At 36.4% G+C, this 20,215-nt stretch overlaps 1 long non-coding RNA gene across 1 annotated transcript in view; it reads left to right on the forward strand.

The window, feature by feature from the left end:
• The window catches only part of LOC148127555 (uncharacterized), a 42,976-nt gene that overhangs the window by 16,644 nt on the left and 6,117 nt on the right, over positions 1 to 20,215 (forward strand). Inside the window, exon 2 of the long non-coding RNA XR_015740957.1 lies at positions 10,040 to 10,138. This is a non-coding gene — a long non-coding RNA (uncharacterized LOC148127555). The remainder of the gene's footprint in view (positions 1 to 10,039; positions 10,139 to 20,215) is intronic.

Genomic DNA, 20,215 nt, shown 5'->3' on the forward strand with positions numbered 1-20,215 from the left:
AAACGATGTTGAGACTCTAGAAAAAGTACAGAGAAGAGCAACGTGATTTAGACATCTATTAATGAGATTAATAATATGGTCAGTTTCTTATTTGCTAGTTTGCCACCTATAAGTAAGCAAGGCACAGACATTTAGATGTTTCAAAGCCAGTTGAATTAAGGGACTGGAGGCTAAAACATACAATGAATGGTTGCAGGAATTGGGCTTGGCTAGTCTAGTAAAGAAAAGGACCAGGGCAGACATGATAGAGGTCTTCCAATATTTGAGGGGCTGCCACAGGGAGGAAGGGGTCAAACTATTTTCTAAAGTGCCCAAAGGCCAGACAAGGAATAATGGATGGAAACTGAACAAGGAGAGATTTAACCTGGATATAAGGAGAAACTTTCTGACAGTGAGAACAAACAACTAATGGAACAGCTTGCCCTCGGAAGTTGTGGGAGTGCCATCAGTTGAGACTTTCAAGAAGAGATTGGACTGCCATTTGTCAGAAATAGTGTAGGGTCTCTTGCTTGGGTGGGGGGTTGGACTAGATGACCTACAAGGTCCCTTCCAACTCTGATTATCTGTTATTTTATCTGTTATCTGCTATTTGTACAACCAGAATCATGACTCACATGCCAGATGAATGAGTTAGTATTGGTATGGCTAACACTCACCCCCCCATTTGCTTTCCTTTACCTCTTTTGGGCACCCATGTCTGTAGTTTTTCATGATGTGTCAAACTGAAGCCAATTTTAGAATCAAAGAAGGACATACATAAAGGTTCTTGAGTAATAATGACTTTCAGACAATTATATGCAGATGCCAGATCATCCCTAAACTGGTTTACCTATCACCATACAGTTCTGTTGCTCTAGTGGCTATAAATTTCTAGCAAAACATGATTGTTCTGTAATTTGGTAACATTCAGCAGGCTAATCATTCTATAATTTGAATGAATGCATGCATGAGCAATATTCAAAATGTATCTCCAGGTGAAAAAGTACTCCAGCTTAATGAGGATCCTTCACCACATAGTAGTACTCTGTCTGTCTCTGTCTATCTGTCTGTCTGCATCTGTCTGTCCTCAGTCTGAAGGTGTAGCACAGATATAGAATATAGAATAAAATAACAGAGCTGGAAGGGACTTTGGAGGTCTTTGGAGGTCTTTGGAGGTCTTTGGAGGTCTTCTGGTCCCATCCTCTGCTCAGGCAGAAAACTCTATACCATTTCAGGCAAATGGTTATCCAATCTCTTCTTAAAAACTTTTCACAACTTCTGGAGGCAAGATTGGTTGATTGTTTGAACTGTCAGGAAATTTCTTCTTAGTTCTAGGTTGCTTCTCTCCTTGATTAGTTTCCACCCATTGCTTCTTGTCCTGCCCTCAGGTGCTTTGGAGAATAGCTTGACTCCTTCTTCTTTGTGGCAATCCCTGAGATATTGGAACACTGCTATCATGTCACTCCTAGTCCTTCTTTTCATTAAACTAGACAAACCCAATTTCAGCAACCGTTCTTCATATGCTTTAGCGTCCAGTCCCCTAATCATCTTTGTTGCCCTTCTCTGCACTCTTTCTAGTGCAGATATATGTGTGGGTTAGGGTTACGGTTAGAATATAGTTGCTAAAATAAACAATTGTTTGTGATCAGATTTAGTTCATCAGTGAATATGTAAATAGGTATCTGCATAGGTCATGGCAAGCTGCAAATGATGACACGTGACCTGAGGACTTATATGGTGTGATTTATGCACATAATTGCACCATATAACAATATACAAATACATTGTATATTACAATATATATATGTCATAATGTTGATTTGATCATTACTTGCTACAAATATCATAGGTATGTGAAGAGTTTTTGTGAAAATCTCCTTTGTTATATTTAATGTCAGCTGACTGTACATTTGATATGTGCTACTCCATGTATACAACTATAGATTTCCCTTTACTCCTAGGGGCTGGATTTGCACAAAATACTAAATTAGATTAAAATGTGTTTGGATAGCAGCATATTGTTGAAACTTTTATCTGTTGAAATGTAAACATGACACCATCACATGAAGCCATAATATAACGATTTGTTTGAGTACAGCATCCTTTGTGAGTACAGTTGTCCAGCTTTAGGCCTTTCTGTGCTATTTGAATCCATTCAGTTTGTAGAGATAGTTTCTTTCAGTGGATCTCTTAAAGGATCTTTATGCTAAGTAACAGTATGTGAAAACTTTTCCACTGCTTCAACCTGTTATTGTTATTGTTTTTGTTTTTTGTTGTTATTATTATTATTCCTCCTCCTCCTCCTCTTCCTCCTCCTCCTTTCATGCTGAATGAATCTTTTTTGCTATCTGAAAACTTAAGAAAGAAATAAGAGATGGTTCAAACATAATATTTGGCGAAAATAAGTGGCTGTCAGTTCTGGGAATTATTAGCAAGGCTGGATTTGGCAGCAAGATGGTAACCTAACTCCATTCGTAATATGCAACACATGGGCTAACATAGATGCTTCAGATAAGGTTGTCTCTCTCCAGAAGACGGGATGAAAGAAACAAAGGGAGAAAGACCACTGATGATTTGCATATATTAATTTGCTTATACGCATGCAAAGCTGAGCACCAGTCCAAAAGGGCCAAAGGGGGAGAGCAAGTAGCTAGCCATGTGTGAGGGAAAGTGTCTGGCCCAGTTCTGTAATAAAAAACCCAATGTTTTTGAAATGCTCTAAATACATCTTAACACAAGTCCTGTTAGTTTGAAACTGCTCTCTTTACATTGGAGATCTGATCTGGGCAACCCACAGAAAGCCTTGGAGCCTCATATATTCTCCAACCCTTTTAGTGGCTTCCAGAACTACTTTCAAAGGCACTGCTGGTTTTCACTTCCTTGCAACTGGAGATAGAACATTGTGTTCCAAATATAGTGTCAAGATGTAGGCTTGTAGTATAAAACAACAGTAGTGCCCTTGACTGTTCCCCAGCCCACAAAGATAATGCCACTCCATTTACATTTTGTTATCAACCTACTTACATGGCTTGTACCCCAATTTATGTACACCATTAAAACTCTTGTAGTCTGTAACCTTTAATTGGCTGAAACAGTGCATCATAGGGCAACACTTTTTCAACCGAGATACCTCAAATAGACTAGCTTTCAGAATGCATCAAAAATCCAGGACCCATGAAATTGAAATTTGGCAAATGGTATAACACATTTTATGACATAAAATTATCATAAAACATTTTATGACATAATACCAAATGACATGAAACATTTTCTGTGGTCAACTGATGTTTGACTCTGTGTATAGTTCAACTTGGGCTATTTTCCAAGATGGATACATACAACTCTGAATATCTCCCTCAGTGGTAAAGAACTTTTCCAGTACATTAGAAGCTCTGCTATTGCTAAAGGCATTGAGGAATCTGATAACAAAATATATCTGTAACTATGACGGGTTGGGGTCATGGGTTATCTAATATCCATTAAATGTGGCTTCAATCACTGAAATGGTGTTATCCAGTCATAAAACACTACCAAGAGGCTCTCTCTGAGGGAAATGGGTGGTTAAGAAATATGAAACATAAATGAATGAATGAATGAATGAACAAATGACTGGTGGGCAGGAGCAGAGTTACCTAAGGAAAGTAAGAAATTAGAATTAAATCAAGGAAGCATACCAAACTTTTCTGAATAGTGATTAAAATTGGTCTTGGCATACTGGAGAATTCTGGGAGTTCAAGTCATACATAAGTGTCAAAGTTGAGAAACACTGGTATAGGCAAAGACCCTCCTCTCCATTCTGAGTACCTGGCTTGAATGAATTTGTTCCTGTCCTAATCTTTGCTCTGATTTGTCATTTAACTGAAAGCAGAGCCGCTGATAGAAAGCAGCATATCTACAGCAACCAGTATTAACAATTTGAAAATTCCTTTTATAAAGATACTGTTTTGGCTCATTTGTATTCAGAGTATGAAGTTGCATGATGATCTATATATATTTTTAAACGATGATTTGAGGAAATCATTTCACATGAGCAAAATGCTTCTCCTTAGGCTGATATGTTGTGACTTAAGAAAATTTGAAATACCTGTTAGAGGTCAGCTCTTGCTGAGCAAGACTTTATATTTATTGGTTAGAGATTGAGTCTGCAGCTCCATAGTCTCTGATCTGAAATTTCCAATGGAAAAACAGATTCCAGCAGAGAATAGGGAAGGAGAAGCAAAAACTTCTGTCAATAAACTAAGCAGTGTATATATATGGATGTGTGTGAGAGAGTAATCTGACAGTGAAATTTAGCATTACATGGTCTATATTTTAACCCTCAGTCCTTTACATTTTTGAACACGGTAATTAGTTGTCAGTTTGGCATTTTTACCCTTGAAGAACCTGGACTGTATTGAGATCTTAAGTGAGAAAGACTATACAAATGAGAATGTGAGAAAATTAAGTTATATTAATAACATTTAAAAATAATATACCTGGCTCACTGACTACAAACAGTAATATGTTTTAAGCATGAAATGTGTCAAATAAGAAGCTGGCCAATTTTTTTAAAAAAATCTAGTGTTAAATTTGACTGCCACTATCTTTGATCCTCCAAATATAACTTGGTAACAGATGCAAGGACTCTTGATTTTGGAAATATGCTACTTTTCTGGCAACTATGATCTCACCTGGTACTGTGGAGCGATAGTGAAACTGATGCCTCCTGAATCCATAGTGAAACTGAGGAGCCTCCTGAATCCAATCCCACAACTCATAGTGAGGATGAATCAAAGAATCAGTGGACAACCAAGCAAAACTCTGGCCACATGGTGGACTTAAAGACAATGAAACATACAAGTTGGAACTAGGGGACTCCTACTGTCCTGCCTGCCACTATAGTGAGGCATGGGTCAGCAATGGAAAGAAATAAAGCACCTTAGGATTAAATATTTGCTTAAGTAGCATCCATTTATTCTTATTGCTTGAGAATAAAGCCACCACTTGATGGCAAAGTCCCTGCTTCCAAAGAGCAAAATGCAATTATGGGGGAGCTGGTGGCAGAGTAATCCAAATGCATCAGACCTGATATTAGTGTGGCATTAAATGATGTTTTTTAATGGAAGGACGTTGGACTTAATGCCTCTTTGATTCATGGTTGATTTGAACAGGAAGGAGAAAATTATCTGTGATGATAGACTATGTGGCAGAGAAAGCTCTTGCTTGTGAAAGTGGTTCATACAGAAGAAAAGTGATATGTCTCCATCCAGGTGGAAGGTGCACTTGTTTCCAATAGCATAGGATTCAATTTGATGAGCCCAACCATGACTAACTTTGGAGAAGTTTGCTTAATACATTGCCAGGAAAAGAGGTGAAAAATGTTGGTTTGGTTGAATTGCTGAGTGCAGTTTTTGCAAATGCATGTTGGCTTGTTGAGTTTTTTTCCCTTCTCTTCTGTTGAAGGTGTATTCCTTGAGAGAAGAGTCTGTGTGTCCAAGATAACTTTCATTTTTGTCCTGCTGAAGTTTTAAAATACAAATAGGGTTTGTTTGTGCTTGCTGGTTCAGCATGGGACAGCAGTATTTGTTTGTATTTGCTTTAATCATATATTTATTCTTACAAAAACCAAGCAGTATGTTTTTAGTGAAAGACAGACTTCAAATTAAAAAAGAACTAAAATCTACTACTTGATCTTGTAAACTGATTTTATGTGCTGCCTTTTAACCTGCCACACAAGCTGTCAAAAATTGGGTAAATTTGATGTTTTAAGTTCATTTTTCTGAAATTTTCTGGAAGCCAATCTTTACAAGTCAGGCTGAGAACTGCCAACTGGAAAAAAAGTGATGAAATGATAGCTATGTCCCTAACTGAACCTAAACATTGTAGAAATATGCCAAGGGGAACATATTTTCCTGCCATTGGCCTATGATAATATCTTGATCTCACCTTCTACTTCTAGACTTGCCAAAGTTGTCCTTTGCTCTGCTAGGGTAGAATTAATATTCCCCACTAAACATTCAGTGATGGATGTAAATTATGTAAAATATGTTATGCTTTAGAATGTTGACATAACTCCTCTTGTGGTCCCTGGTCAACCTTCTCTGCAGTCACTGTTCTGTTGCCTATCTAATGGGTTGTTTACTGAGAGTTCATCAGAACTATACAATAGTATTAAACTTTTTAGTTGCCAGATTTTATTGGCAGGGTTTTCATTCTAGCCTTTACCAATTGTCCAGTTTCAGGTTAAGCACACTCATGGAACTGAATTGCCAGCAGTATAAGCAAGTGTGCAGCTGCATGCATCCTTCAGCAAGGGCTACAACAATAGACTGCAATGAATAGCCTGAAGTGAATACATATTCAGGCATTCATAAGAAGGTTAATTGTCAGTTTAGTGTTAAAGGAGACAGTTTCTCAATACAGAGTCTTGAGGGTAAAGTCTTGAGGGTAAAGAATACAGGGTATTGTTCATGGAGAGGTGTTAGCTGGCAGCCATTTTGATTTGGATAGAAACAGTTAAGGCCAATACCACACTTGACTGACAAGAAAGTTTGCTGAAACCTCTATTCTGTTGTCTAAGGTGTAGGACACAATTCAGGACTGGGTGATTACTTGAGTCTGGAACCTTTGTCATTTTGCTTTGAGCCCAGCCATAGATTGTTTGTGTAGATAGCCCTGGATACTTGATTGCTTGCCAGTTCCTGTGGCTGACATTCAATTGTCACATCTGAAGCAGGTTTTTTGACACTGGAATATTTTAAGTCCACAATGGGTATGAAACTATTTCTCCCCCAGGGCAAGGGCTTAAACTTTTTGAAAAAAAAAATTAAATCAACTGGGCATGGGCAATGTTTCATATAACCATTCTTCTGACCATGACCTTTCTATTTATGAAGTATTGTAGATGGCTGTAAATTGATGGCTGAGGTCCAGAACACTACTTCATCTTCTGTCTTACCCTGGACAACAATAGGATGCATAGGAGGAAGCTTGTGGAGACAAAACTGAACCTCTTGTGACTTTATAATTTGGTCCATTTTATAACTTTATGCATGTATTAGTATTAATTCAATAACTTATATTAATTTAACCTCTGAATTTATTTCTGTCTCCTGTCTCTGTTTGATATGAGGTCAGCTGCAATAGGCTTAATTGCTGCAATCTCCTTCTCTACATTCCATACTAACTCCCTTAGGCATATATCCTCTCTGAATTGTGACTGCCTTTGATTTAGAAAATGCATGTCTTCACAACTGTAATCTCTTCAAGGATTCAGATAATGAATGCATTTAGAGCTTCCCCTGTTTGAGGTGGGATGAGGGTCAAACTGTTAAAATAACAACAAAAGGCAATTAGCAAGGCATCTGTGTTTTTGATAAGGTAAATGCCCTAGTATTACAGAATGTTTTGTTGCCCGCAAAGGAACACCTAAAATTCCTTGGGCAACCCCAAATACATTCCTTATCTAGTTTGACAGGGGTTACAGGAAAAGAAGGTTTGCCTGTAATGAGTCCATATGTCAGTATATGGTCCAAAATTCAAAGCATTGATGGGATCAAAGATTCTGAAATCAGTGAACAGGGTTTGCAGTCTATCTATCTACCTATCTATCTATCTATCTATCTATCTATCTATCTATCTATCTATCTCATCATCTATCAACCCATCTATCCATAGGAAGATAGGTAGCCTTCAATGGAGCTGCTTGAGGTCAGAATGTAGTGGTTGGTGAGCAAAGAATGTGATAGACTGCAAGCAGAAGATGAATACACTCTTGTATTTGTCATTAATGCCCATTACATTTGCTTCAAGGGAAGGCATGGTTCTTAGTTGTCACTGAACCACGCATCAAGATATGGTGATTCTGTTTGTTTGCATTTACTGTATTAAATAATGCTTTTTTATTTGGCTAAGTATGCCTCCTCATAGTTCTTTTGAGATTTGTGGTTTTCAAGAGCATATGCTGCATTTCCATATTCACTCTTTCCACTGCATGATTTAGACATCTATTAATGAGGTTAATAATATGGTCAGTTTCTTATTTGCTAGTTTGCCACCTATAAGTAAGCAAGGCACAGACATTTAGATGTTTCAAAGCCAGTTGAATAACATTGTCTTTTTAAAAAAATAAACTTTATTGGTCTTTTACATCTTTTAAAAACAAAACAAAAACAATCTTAACATTAACTGTTCTGTGACATCCATTTCACCCATTTCCATCTTTTGTGCGTATTTATAAATACATACAATATTATGTGAATATATAGAATTTTCAATGAATTGCTTATCTTAAATTTCTTTATTTTCTATCTGTCTTAATTTTATCCAATTATACCACATATCCCAAATTTTATAGTATTCAGACTCATCTTTGTTATTTAACATTAGGATCAGTTTGTCCATTTCAGCACAGGTCATAGTTTTTTTAATAATCAGTTCAGCAGGGGGTAAACACATGTGTATCCAACATTGTGCGTAGGATATTCTGGTGGCCATTAAGATGTGTAATATAATTTTTTCATATTTCTTTTTGAGTATTCCTAACAGAAATATTTCAGGTTTCAACTCAATTTGTACCTTAAGAATTTCTTGCAACCATTGTTTTATTTTAAGCTGATATTTTTGGGCTTCTGAACAAGACCACCACATATGGTAGAAAGTACCCTCTTTCTTATTACATTTCCAGCATGCCGGATTCATGTTGGGATATATTTTCTCCAGTCTTGCTGGAGATAGATGCCATGAATAACATTGTCATTGCCAATGGATTTCCTGATAGTAAATTTAGGCTTTCAGGATTTGAAATTTAGGATTCACCAGTGAGTCACACACAACACGAATCAGTCCAAAGGGGCATTTCTTGGACTGGCCCATTTGTATTATTGCTTATTAATCCAGGGACAAAGTAGCCCTCACTAAGATGATCTGAGCTTCCCAATTACATTAAGTACTCCAAATTCCTTACTGTAGCAGAATACAACATTGGGTACCTTACTGGTCTTACATGAAAGAACAACAACTCTGGAAAGCAACAGGTTTTGGAGCACTTTTTAGTAGTAACAGGCTGTTGCCCTACTCACATATTTTTTTATTTTTTATACACTAAGCACGCATGTGCACGTAAAATGTAAAATCATTGAACTGGTAGTTATACCAGTCGGATCCCACCCCTGGTTTGAGGCTGTAACAACAGAGTTGGGTAGAGCATTCCAGGCATTGCTCTATATACTTCAGATTACTAATCTGCCTAAAAAAAAAGATGTTAGACTTGAACTATAAGTCATCCTCTCCTTGCCACCATCACAAATTTCTTCTCCCTATCTGAAATATCAAATACAGATCTTACATGATTATTCTCATGGCCAGGGCATTCATTAATATGGGCATACAAGGGCTACTATGAAGGAACAGTTTGCTAGAAGATGCTGGCAACATACTAGAAGCACCCCATGCCTCAACTTGTTTTTAGTTGGAGGCCTTTCCCAAAGACTTTGCTATAGACTCTTAAATCCATTAATCTTGCCTCTCAAACACTGTCATATACAGCAGTCTGAAGGCTTTTAATTAAAAAAAAATCTTGGCCCTTGGCTTTATCTGCAGAAGGCATTAGCAGGTTGATACTACCTCCCCCCTTTGGTCCATGAATCAATAAGGCAGAGTTTGGCATGCCTCTCTCCCTGTATATTTCATCCCTAGCCAATGCCTGCACAGTGCCCTTTTCTAATTAAAAACTGGACACTTTCCCTGTGCCCATTAATATTACCCTGCATAAATCTGTCCTCTGTCCACACAGCTGCCACATGCGATCTGTGCTATACCTTGCAAATGAAGTTGGCTTGTGCTGAAAATCAACAGCCATGTGGAGCAAAACTGTTTTTCTGGATGTATGGCCAGCTTTTTGTTTTGAGTATATATGAATATATAGGCAAAGGCGTAGGTTTTGGCTGAGGCATTCTCTTTTGCTAGACAGTAATTGGAGCTTATTTCATTTTGTTAGGAAATTCTTTTTTTAAAGAAAGAAATATTGATTTATTTGAACTGAGAATTAAAATAGCATCTAACATTTTTATTACTTTTAAAGATCTTTTCTAAAAATATACTGGAAGATGACATCTTGAATAGCCAAATGGACCTGGCAGAGCCTTGAAAGAATTTCTTGGCTTCAGCTATGAAGATTCTGGTAAGAGAAAATCCTTTGATTTGCCAAAATCCTTTCAGAAGGTATTAAGTTTATTAGCCATGTAAAACTGGGTGAAGCTATTATACCATATTTTACTCCTCTGGAAGAAAATGAATTTTACGTACATGCTGTGCAAATATGTGAATAGCTTTGTTCATGAAACAAAACTGGATGCACTGAATAAGCAGTTTAAGGAAGAACTTTATATGTGGAGAACCCTGTCTCCTCACATACTCATTAACTGCTCATCACAGTCTAAAACAGTGTTTTTCAACTTGAGCAACTTTAAGATTTAACATTACCTGTGCTGTCTGGGGAATTCTGGGAATTGAAGTCCACACATCTTAAGGATGTCCAGGTTGAGAAACACTGGTCTAAAACCATCCCATCTCTTGTAACTGTTTAGAGATGAGTCCAATTGCTTGCATAACATAAATTGAATTAGAGATGTCAGGAGCAAACTGCAACTACTTTGAAATTATGACAATCATGTCATCATGAATTTACCACAATTATGTACTGGCATGACTTCTTCACCTCTCTCTATTCCCTTCTCTCCCTTTCTTTACTACAGGCATGGGTATTTGATGGGACGGGTGAAAATTAGGGATGCATCTAAGGGGTAACTGGCTACACTTAAGTTTGAATTCTGCTAAAATATTAAATCTGTATCACATGATTTCTGCTGTTGTGCAACTTCACTGTTAAATCATGCTAAACAGCCAACTGGTCAAGTAGTTAGTGGTAGGTTTCACACATCACACCAATCCAGTCAGTGACTTAATTAATATGATGAATACATCTAGCCATTATAATTTTTATAGCTTAGCATTATACATGCTCAAATGTATTATACATTAATTATGATTTGTTTATTAAACTTGTATACAGATATAATACGAAAGGGCTTTTAGTTAGTAACAATAGTGTAACAACAGTTTTAAACACAATGTTAAACATCCATGGTAGAATTAAAGATAGGATTAAAATATCCTGATTCAGCCTCAGCAGCAATATCTCTTGGCTATTTGTTTGGGTTGAGCTGAGGAACCAATAGTAAACTAATTAAATTATGAGGGATCCTTGGTGCTCCTCTCTGAGCTTGGGAGGATTTTGACTATCCAATGAATTCTATGTTGTCCAGTAATGTGTGTATTGAGTATTTCAAACAATGGATAATAGATACATTTATCTGTACTCATTTAGCAGAGGTAGAGACCTATCTGTGCCTTATCTGTCTCCCTTATTTCCTTTAGTTTGCTATTTATTTTAGTTGCAATTTCATAATTATCTCTTTAAAAATCTGTTTAAATTAGTGATATTAGGCAGAAGCCCAGTTCTGTGATATAACTTAGTGGCACTAATGTGATTTGCCACAGACTCACTTCCTCTGCCAGTTCAACTAACAGGACTTGTCTTTCCTGGGTTTCATGCACATCAGTTCTATAGTTTTAGCTTCACTTGAATGAATTCCTCTGAGACTTATAAAAGTTTCATTACCTGAATTAGGTAACATCATCAGTGCTAGTCCTACCAGTCCTAGCACTGATGATATTACCCAGTTTGGGTAATGAAATGTCTGCAAGAAAACAATCAAGCTCAGAGAATATCAAGGACCCCTCATTTCAATTTTGAGCTACAAATATTATCCTTTATTAATAAAATTATGCTTTGCATTATCTAACTCTCACTCACTTCTTAGAAATTTTTTGAGGATGGGGTATTTGAGGCTACTGAAGTTCACTGTGAATGAAATTTTATTTTGCAATAGCTCTCCCTTTTCTACTTCATAGACAGAATGTGCTGGGAAGGGGGAAGGTGGAGTGCAAATAAATCCCATCTGCATGTTGCACACAATGCATCACTTTGGGTGAAACAACACTGTCTCAGGAGATTCCTCTTTTTTTGCAGTTGATATACCCTTGCACAACCTCAATTCATTCTGAAAACATGAACAATAGAAAATTGATTGACAGCCTATTCAATAACATCAGATCATATTTAGGATATAAATGTTGGCAATACTCATGATCTGATTCTGCTTTGTTGTTACAGCTTCTCATTTAAACTTTTTTGTTATGCTAAACTTTAACTATGAAAAATTGAACTTTTTTCTATAAGCAAAAAAGAAAAAAAGGAAGCTGAAATGTTTCCAGTTTATTGAAAATTAAAGCAGTTGTGATAGTCCAGTGCATATATTGAAGAAACAGATTTTTATGGAAGCAAGTGTCCGACTGGTCATTAGCACTGATTAACACCTACAATTGTGTAATCTTCCTCTTCCCTGGAATGCCACTTATGACTCTTTCATTTTTCAAGATTTCACTGCCATGGACAGATTAACAATAGCATTAATATCAATGAATTTTTCCAACCCCACAAAATTTGAGGAAAACAATGCATAATACAAAATGATGCAATTCCTAAGTGGATTTTGGAGAAAACATGGCAGCTAACAGCTAGGAATAATATGAAAAATCTAATTTGGTCATGACAAGTATGCTGCTCCCAGTTTTGTGGCATTTCATCCCTCTGAATGAACACTCAAACATACCTTTCTATTTGGATTCACAGTGCACGAGACAGCATTAATTCTTCTTATCCATGCAAAGTGGTGAATAATTACACAAAGAGGGGAACTGAAAGATGATAGTGTCAAGCAATACATTTACATTATTTTGGATGATGTCAGAATGGGAGAGAAGTAGAATAGGGAATATACTGCCTTGGATGGAAGCCACAGGTGTGCCAATGGAGAGCTGCTTTCTTCTTTAAGAACTTGCCTGTCAGCCAAGATATTAGAAGCCTTTCTCTAAAAGCCCTTGAAGTTGTGGGCTACTGAAGAAAGAACTTTAGTAATGGTACCTAAATTGAGAAACTTCCACTTTGGATCATTTTACATAGTGCCTTTTTGTTTTACTGACCTTAGATATGAAGCACCATCTATCTTGGTCCCTTCTTATATTCAATCATTTTTGTTTCATTCTATTTTAAAATTTAGTCATTATATATTTTAATATAGTGAAAATTCACTTTACTACTTATTTACATTGTTCTCTTTGTTTTAAAGTTAACTTGTATGAATACAAAATTGCATATATTTAAGCCCTCCTCTGCTAAATTATTTAAGAAATGTGAAAAATAAGCTGCAGTATAATTATAAGTAATTCAGTTCTTGCCCAAATATTTGTACTTTGTTTTGTTTTTTTAAGTATGCATTTCTAAAAGTGGAGAGGAATAATTTAAAGCATATTTTAAATCAGAATAGTGATGGCTTGCAAAGTGAATGGAAGTCTGTGTAAGAAGTACTACAAGTTTTGACCTAGACAGTCACCATGGCAGGTGGATCAATCTGTGTGGATCATGTTGTGCTGGTAGTAGAGAAAGAGTTTTCCTATATTGTTACTGCTGTTTTCATATTTCAAGGGTTGATTTTCCAGTCAATATGGTGGACACCCATCTGGTTAAACAAAATGACATTTCATTCCAATGCTTTCACCTTAAAGATATGCTGTGATAATACCAGACTGCCAAACAAACACAGGATATGTTGTTGTTACAGGTGGTAAAACCAATGCATCAAGGACTCACTGGAATCCTGGTAGTGTTGTCTGTTGGCCTGTGACTTGCTCAAAGGATGCCAGTGCATCTTCGATGCTTGCAACTCCTTTGTTATCTTAATCTCTTTGTTTCTTTTATGTTACACTGTCCCCCACCTCCCCCGATTAAAGAAAGAGATTTAGACCTTAAACACAAAAACCAACCCTTCAAGCTTGGGAATTATCTTTGCCTTTAAATGTGAGTGATCAATGCCCATTTTCTTTTGAAAATAAAACTCTTTTGAACCTTGAAAGCCTTCCACTGTTGAGCTATGTCTAAGTGCCACATGGGAAAATGGGCTGAAAACAGCCCATTTTTTTTCCTTTAACGCTTACATTGGAGGTCTTGAAGTTCAGTCCAGAGCAATCAATTTAATTGGTGCAAGCTCTGGTGACAGATTATGCCAGTTTACACTGCAGTATAGCACAAATTTAAATGCTGGGGAAAAAAGCAAAAGATACACTCTTTGGTCTCTACTTAAACAGGGCAGCGGTATTGGGAAAAGGGCACATTTAATTTATCACTGTCAGAGCAGGTGCAAAGTTTAATTCTAACTAAAAGCATTAAACAATTAACCCAGACAGTCAGACTCTTCTAAAAATGCTCAGTTGCAAGTAACATACAGTCCAGCTTGCCAATGGAATTAATAATAATTTTAGAAGTCCAGTTATCTGTTTCATACAAGCAACTACCTTCCTTCACTTTTTAAAAAACATTGCAATAACTGGACAAATTACTGAAGGCAAAACTTGAATCCTTAGCTCTTTGATCATTGCTGATATATCATTCTTATATGGCAAAGTCCTCTCAACTGTCAACTAAATAACAAAATTGATTTTCAAGTTCATATTGTGATGTCCTCCCAACTTCTGAGAGGTGAAAAGTTACAAAAACAACACAATGTGTTTTCTTTCTATTGGTCAAGAGAACTCTGGGGATATATGACTATTATTAAATATTGTACCTTATGATTCTTGACTCTTGACAAATGTATCTTTTTTTTAATGTACCCTTAAAGCATTTGCACCAAGACAAAGTCCAATCACACTTGGCCAATAGAGAATTCTATTCTATGGTGGCAACCAGAATATTTGTTTGCTGATTTGCAAAGATAACTGGGACAAATCAGTTGCTACATAACCACTGAATAAAAATGCTAATTTGGTTTAGAGTTGAGTGAGGATAAGAAGTAAAGAGGAAAAACATGAGTTTAAAGGGTGCTTGCTTCTGTTTAAACCCTCAGATCTTCTTATTTCTTTTTCCTCTGAATTCAAATGGCCAACTCACTCAACATGATTTCTTTTTTTCTCCTTAACATTGAACAAGTTCATTCTCTGAGGCAACCATTATTTCTGTGTCATATCCTGGATCTACTGAGGAAATTGCAGGCAATAATTTCAAATGATTTGCAAGCAATCAGCTTCACACAAATGGTCACCCAACAATATTTCTTAACTATATGATGCTGGTGAGATTATATTTTTGCAACCCTGTCTTCTTTTCCTCCTACTGTACTTCTCTGAAGATATAAGGTATCTCTAAGCAATCTTTGATGTGAAGATAGGAAGTTACAAAACTTTCCAATTTCCATGGTAAAATGTAAAAGGAATATAGAAAATGAAGATAACATTAATGGGAGGATTTTGTCTATCCAATGAATTCTGTGCTATCCAACAATGTGTGTATTGAGTATTTCAAACAATGTATAATAGATACATTTATTTGTACTCATTTATCAGAGGTAGAGACCTATCTGCTCCTTATCTGTCTCCCTTATTTCCTTTAGTTTGCTATTTATTTTAGTTGCAATTTCATAATTATCTCTTTAAAAATCTGTTTAAATTGGTGATATTAGGTAGAAGCCCAGTTCTGTGATATAACTTAGTGGCACTAATGTGATTTGCCATAGACTCACTTCCTCTGCCAATTCGACTAACAGGGATTGTCTTTCCTGGGTTACATACACATCAGTTCTATATTTTAGCTTCACTTGAATGAATTACTCTGAGACTTATAAAAGATTTTTTTAAAAATGTCTTGCTATATAAACTTCAGGTTTGGGGTTTTTACAGAATTTGAATCACAATGCAAAGCTTAATCAAGTTAAGAACTGTTCCATATATTAAGCCAAATAAGACCCTTGAGATATTTCATGGAACTAACGGCATATCTGAGATAACAGTCCAGATTGTGAAAACATAATTGTGAAAAAATATAAATGACCACCCACCTCAGCCTTTTCAATCTCTATGACTTTTTTTTTCAAAAGATGAAATATTAATAATAATTCATTCACAGATCTCCTAACATCACACCTCATTAAGTTCTGTGGAAATACATTTCTGAACTACATCACTTTAAATATCCCCCCCTTCATGTTCTAATATACAGGTTTAATAGCCCTTCATCCTAACTAAATTAAAATAGTTATGTAAGGTTATATATTGGGCTATGTTTATAATTTATGTTGTGTTAGAATGACCTTGGCCAGAAGTATTGACAGTGCTTGGGGTCTAGTCATTCTTTTAATCTGAAATAATGCTGTGAAATATTAGTCTGTGGAAATTAAAAGTCTATCTTATACAACTGAGATGATAGGTTGATATAAAGGTGGAAAAGTAGTAACCAACAAGTCTCATGCAAGGAAAGAGTGATTATATTATACTTGGAATACTGCGTAATTTTGTATTTTTACCAAAATACAAAAAAGAGTTTTGAGACCCTAGAAAAAGTGCAGAGAAGAGCAACAATGATGGTAAGAAGTCTGAAGACAAAAACCCTATAATGAACAAGTGAGGAAATTGGGCGTGTCTAGTCTAAGGAAGAGAAGGATTGGGTGTGATATGATAACAATATTCTAATACTTGAGGGGCTGTCACAAAGATTAGTTGTTGATCTATTCTGCAAAGCATTTGAGGGCAAGACAAGAAGTAATGAGTGGAAGATACTTAAGGATCCAACTTAGAATTGAGAATTTTTTTGTAGTGAGAACAATTGACCAGTAGAAAACCTTACTTTTGAAAGTTCTGGGTGTTTCATCAATGTGTTCAGAATGGTACAGAGTCTCTTGCTTGAGTAGGGGGTTAGAGTAGAAGACCTCCAAGTTCTTAATAGAAATCCTATTGTTATATGTTCTGCTCTATCAATGTAACCCACCTGCAGCTGTCTTTCGTGATCTTGAAGCAAGTGGCAAAATATCCATTGACTTGGAAAACTGAGAAAAGAATGCCTGAGATTGAAATTCTAGAACTTAATCATCCATTGAAGTTTTGATTGGTGTGAACTGCATGTAGGTATTGTGTTGCAATAAAACAACTTATCGTGATTCTGCAATGGAGAGCAGGATAGGTAAGATGACCATCAAAGCAGCATGATCAAAGCTCCATCTCTTTCTATTGTTGATATGTCATTGAAATATGTACAAAAAGGGTGGAACTTGGATAGTGCTGATGTGAACTTCTTGCCTGTTTTAACACTCCCTGTGGATAACACTGTGAACTCTGAAGCTACTATTGTTACTGAATGCAAGGCTGAAATCTTGGACAGATAAGATTTACTGCAATTTTTGGAGTGAAATCTGACAGCCCAAAGCAAAGAAAAATGCAAAGGAACTCCAAGACAGATATCACAATGAATTTATATATGATACTGCACTCTGACAGCTGCCATAGGATACTGTTACAGAAAAGCCATCTGCTCAGCTGAGAAACATTGTCCTCTTTCAATACTTGGCCTGGAGCATAGTAATAACCCACTTCCAACAAAGTAGATGGAGAACTTGCTCCTGTATCTACTCTGAACCAGGAAAGGCAATAACTTGAATTTTGGAAAAAGGGTTTGTTACTTTTCTTCATCCGCCTCATCTGTGAAAATTATGAAGCCCCCGCAAAGGACCATCCATTGGACTGTACAGTAAATATGTTTTAGACACTTTAGGACTTTTCCATCAAGCATAAAAATTATCCCGCATAACTTTTCCTAACAATACTCATTCAGTGTGATGAAAGATACATTTAGAAATTATTTAAGGAGAAGGAAACTTTGGAGACATTCTCGTTGATTATGGGTGACTATCCTGACTTTATTTAGATATATCAATATGCCTTTTCACTCTACAATCTTCTTTCCACAGATGTGTTGCCTTCATGGCTTCTCGTGGTTCACTAAAACCTTCTCATTTGGTGTTTTCAGTAACAGTCTTGCTATCACTGTTAAAGGGAAGTTGTCTCCTTTATTTTTGGGGAGGGAGGAGTTGAAAGGTAATGGAGAACTTTTCTAATGGCCAAGGATTCCAAGCAAGAGTTGTCAAACAGCTTATCTACAACATTTTCTGAAAAAACTATTCCCCCACTCCCTCTCAGTATTTACATCTACACCTAAAGGGATACTCCATCAGTTCAGCAGCATCATTTTCAAGGCAGGCATTATGCTTCAGTTCCATATCCACATTAAATACAGGTAGTCCTTGCTTAGTGATCAAAACTGAGACCAGTAACTCTGCATCTAAGTGCTGTGGCCCCTAAGTCAGACATCACATGATTATGACTTAGGATTTTACAGCTGCCTTCTTCATTAAGTCTGCTTGTTGCAAGCCAATTGCAAAGCACCCAAATGGTGGTCATGTGACCAAAGCACACCCCTGTGATAATAAATGTAAGATAGGTTAGAAATTCTTCTCTCGTTGCTGTCCAGTCTTTTTTTAAAGCACCAACAACTTCTGAAGGCAACCTCTTCCAGTGGTTAATTGTTCTCACAGTTAGGAAATTTATCCTTAGTTCTAGGTTATTTCTCTCCTTGATTAGTTTCCACCTGCTGTTTCTTGCCTTCTGGTGCTTTGGAAAATATGTTGACTCCCCTCTTCTTTATGGCAGCCCCTCTCACCCCCAATCCTTCTTTTCAACAGACTAGACAAATTTTGTAACAGTTCTTTATGTACAATTAAAATAGTAAAACATAAAAAACAGTATATAAAATGTAAAAAGAGGGAAAAAATATTAAAAATTAACTAAAAGGCAAGTTGAGGGCTTTCAGGGCATTAACCAGCCCCATGGCTGCATGCTTCTTTGTGCACTTGAACATAGCCTTGTTTTCATACCTTTCAGGAAGGCCAGAGAGTGGGAGACCTCATCTCTGGCAGCAAAAACGGTTCCACAGGGCAGGGAACATTCTTCTATAGGATCAGTCCAACTTTTTATGATGCCATTTTGTTCTTCTGAAAGCATGCAGGATCTTCCCTTTGTGTTTGACACTTACATATAAGTGCAAGCTTTCTTGTGTATGGGTGTAATGTACTGCACATGTTAGTGCTGAGTATATTTAATGGAAAATTAACCAAAATCTTCTGTTTGAAAAGTCCTATTTTGCATTTGCCTACAGGTGAGGCTGCTTCTGTCCTTGAATCTTCCCTTTTTATTTGTTTTCAGATTTATTGTATCTTTTCCATACAATATTTTGGATTCTTTCCCCTTGTATTTCTTTATTTGAGGAATATTATGGGGGTGATAGTATATATGTGTATTTTTGCGCAAGAGAGAGAATGCTTGTTAGAGTCCCTGGAATACAAATTGGTTAATTTGCAGGGTGGATTAGACACAGGGTGTGATATAAGTTTGGTTTGTATTAGCATAATGGTATCATAAAAATGTAGATTTGGAGGTGGAAATTATTGGAGACGTGGCTAATACAGTATTGCTCTAGCAGAAGAGGTGCACAGTATTTACACTGCATTTGACCACATAAACTATGTCATGCATAAACACGGTTTTTCATTACACAAAAGAGAACCAGAAGATTGTCTTTCTGCTGCTGAGTAGTCATGAACCCCATCCTATAGTCATTAAAACAGTACATATACACATATGCATAACCACACACACACCTCTAAGAACAAAAATAATAATAAAAAATTAAAAACTATAATTACAGTATAGTTAATATTTCATAGCTTAATATCACTGCCTAGAGGTAGCAGATTTAGTTGATTACTATTTGTTTGCAATGTAGGGAAAGCCTGCAATCACTGTGAACATAAAAGGATTGCAATTAGATCTATTGGTTGAAAGCTGTACCTCTGCGACCTACTGCAAAGTGCTTAGCACTATCAGACAGATAATGCTTAGCTGCAGCTGGCACATCTGGACATAATAATATGAACTAAACTGACATAGCTGCTAAAGGCTATTTCTACCCTTACTCACTGAAAACAGAAAACCAATTTGGGTTTTTAAAAGAATTTATCAACAGAAAATTGATATATGTAGACTCACAGACACATACTGGTAACTCTAAATGTGACTTTCCCAGCAAATATGCTTCTGCCTCCTTATAAGAAAAGGGAGAAATGATGATTACAGATGAGATGAACAAATTAGAATCAAAATGGAATTAAAAATACAAACATTCCAAAACATGGAAGATGTGGATTTCAAATGCCAACTGGATTTGTACATTGCTACCTATGTGTTACTAGGATGAGTT

Source organism: Pseudonaja textilis, chromosome 1 (genome assembly GCF_049901715.1).
Source record: "Pseudonaja textilis isolate UNSWEBS1 chromosome 1, rPseTex1.2, whole genome shotgun sequence".
NCBI lineage: Eukaryota > Metazoa > Chordata > Lepidosauria > Squamata > Elapidae > Pseudonaja > Pseudonaja textilis.